The following is a 3223-nucleotide window of genomic DNA, read 5'->3' as shown; positions in this document are numbered from 1 at the left end:
TGCATAGTCATGTCTTCAATCTTTATGCCTTCAGTTAACTGTGTTGAGTTTACAGTTAACTATAAACTGGGCCTATTCTTATAAACCTAAACTAAAAATAAAAACTTGAACAACATAAACTGTAAACTCAAACAAAACATTGTTACCATGGCAATGGCAATAGAATATACTTTTTCAGGCATAGAGTACCGAACATCAAAATACATGGAGTATGGAGGTGCGAAAGACAGAATAAATCAACTCATGTAGTGCCTCCGCTTCCATTATCATTATCGCATTGATTAATTATATTCTTTACCACCATTTGCGCGTTCTTTTATGTTCTGTTATTTTAGTTTGAGCTACCGATACTTAAGTATTTTTTTTTTAATAGTTGTTTAATTAAACTCTGCCTCACGCTGTTCTCATGTTCTGTTGAAAATGACCTTTTGTTCGCTCTTTTTGATTTTCTATGGGTGATGGGGTTATCAAGATCGTTATGGTAACGCACTTAAAATCTATTCTTCCAAAGTGCCAAAATAATAAAGTTATTTCATAAACAGTCATTTAGGTAAAAATATTCATAAGTTAACATAATTTGTATTGTTTATTTGGTCTGGAACTGATGTTCTAATAGTTCCAAAACATCTTACCAGCTCCAAGCTCTGAAAGAAGACATCAAAAATGGATTCGGTCATCCTAGGTTTAATACGATAAAAAATAAGATAAATCTGAATTTTATACTTAATTTACCTTTATGTAAATTTATTGTTCAAAAGTGCTACTGTACAGTAAAAAAAACACACAAGAAATGTTAAATAAGGTAAAAAATTTATGCGTTTAAATACCTTGATTAAATCAACTTTAAAGTTTGTTCTTAAAGTGATGGTTTTTATTAATAACATTACTTCAAAACCAATTTTAAAAACCTGTTTTGACTTTAGGAGAAAATTTAACCTAGATTTCACACCCCACATGGGTTTAGGCTTCCTTATGCAGTCACGATGGAGGAGAGTGGTTTCAAATGGCGAAAATTGCGTTACGTAATATGTGCACTTATAGTACATTTCAATGGAATGTCAACTGTATAACAGCCTATATTCAATCATTCATTATATAAGGTACATCTCCCCATTACACATCTTCCCATTAGAGGGATGTTAATGTATAATCAACATTATTTAATCCAAACAATTATATATTTCATTTCAACAATAAAATAGTTGGAGTAGGTAATATAGCCTATGTATTTTCAAGTATTATGCAGGCAAATCGTATACTATATAGCACCTATGACACCTATAGGTGTTTGAGCGGAGCAAGCATATCCAATACTTTTAATATGTAACCACGAATTGATCGTTCAAAATGGGGTCCGGTTCACAAAAATGGAATGTCTATACTTTCATCATACAAAGTCAGTGCTATATCCTTTTCACGTAAATGGGATGTATACTTATAGTATACAAAGTAAACATGGAACAACTTGTTCACGTAAATGGGATGTCTAGCCCACAGTAATTGATGCAGATTTCAAAGTCAATGGTACATCTGGTTCACGTAAATGGGGTGTCTATTTGCAGGAAAGTCACTTGTGCATAGTCATAGTCTCTCATTGGCTATTCATTGTGTTGTATATTATAACGGCCAAATAACTCCAGGCCGCACCACGGCCTGGTAGAATTAATTGACAAAGTCGCAAGTGTAGTGATGTTTAGAGCCCGACGTCTCATAAGCTAATTGAAATGGCAAAGAGGTGACCACTCATTTTATTGCAACATTTCAATTTCAATTTAAAAAATTTCATTCTAAAAAACAGGAGCGTAGTCACGGCCGCCTGTGTAGTAGTACAGAAAACATACTAACCTTATTACCACTATAAACTAGGTTATAGTATAGTAGTATGTTTTCTATGGTAGTAGTAAGAGCAAGAGCTTCGCTCGCTCCACTCAATAATAATGTATCATAACGAATAGTTGAGCTATTTTTGATTTTTTTCTGATACCGTGGTCCTAGATACCAGAAAAGCTTGTTGCTGCTTGTGGACATTACCATTGTCTTGCGCGATGGAGGTCGATCACCCCTCGCCGTGTAGAAATCATTATGTTAGGTACCTATTTCAGGTTTGACCATAAGAATTAAAAATAACTCCAAAAGACACAGTTGGTGTCTAAATCCAAATCAAAAGAATAAACTTGGTAATACAAATTTATTGTAGATTTGCACTCACGAGTGTACAAAATACTTGTATAGTATATAATCAGTGGTCATACATAATGATATCTTTTATGTTTAATTTTACTCTATGCAAGGAGCGACGGAAAGGCGGGAAATGTAATGTTTCTCACAACACAACAGCTGATAAACACAGATAAAGACAAGAGAGGTTAGGACTTACACTTTTAGGAGTCAGTCAGGTATAGGTTTAGAATTATACAGGAAATAACTTACTTAGACCAATTATTCACTTCACACGCTCTGCTCTGCTTGCTTTCTGCTATCTGCTGTGCTGTTCTGCTCGGGATTCGCGAAGAAAGCGGACCTTTTCTATATTCATAAATAATTAAATTTATTTCTATTAACTGTATACCCGGGAAAACGGTGAGTGAAGAGTGATTGTTTATAAATTTTGACATCACGGGCCCGGGCCTATTATTACTAAAATCAGGCGTCACAGCCTGTGTGGTGTGAGATAAGTTAACTTAAAAGAAGTTGTAACTTCTAGTGTTTTTTAGATTTGTTCTACACGTAGCCTATGAAGTGATTATAAGTTCATTAATTGAATCACATCTTAGATATTCCTCACTACTCTGAAGAGAGAAGGGAAAGGCATTTATGATTAACCTTAAACTTGTACAATTCACAGCATTGTTTATATATTTTTAGTTAATCAGTCTATCATTAGTGTTATAAAACATTGGCAAGACTTTTAGTGTTGTTAAGTTTTGGTCTTAGATTTATCTAGGCCCAAGGCCTAGCCAAAATATTTTATAGGCCTGAGTACCCGACCCTCATCCTATTATCGATCGCTACGATTGATTGGTTACCTTTTTTGTTGCCGCCATTGATACTGTAGGTGTATGGCTCTGGGTAGTGGGAATTTTTAGCAGGGATTTTTCCCTATACCGGAGCAATAGCCATCCCGCTATCTGCCCCCCCCTTTTTGAGTTATAAGGGGGTAAGTTAGTGTAACTTATATATGTATTAGGCAAGGCTCTGGGGAGTTGGTATGTTCTTATGCTAC

The sequence above is a fragment of the Macrosteles quadrilineatus genome, unplaced genomic scaffold, assembly GCF_028750875.1.
Source record: "Macrosteles quadrilineatus isolate MER2022 unplaced genomic scaffold, UCM_ALF_1.0 Scaffold_4__1_contigs__length_99947679, whole genome shotgun sequence".
Taxonomy (NCBI): domain Eukaryota; kingdom Metazoa; phylum Arthropoda; class Insecta; order Hemiptera; family Cicadellidae; genus Macrosteles; species Macrosteles quadrilineatus.
This window is presented reverse-complemented; position numbering follows the sequence as displayed.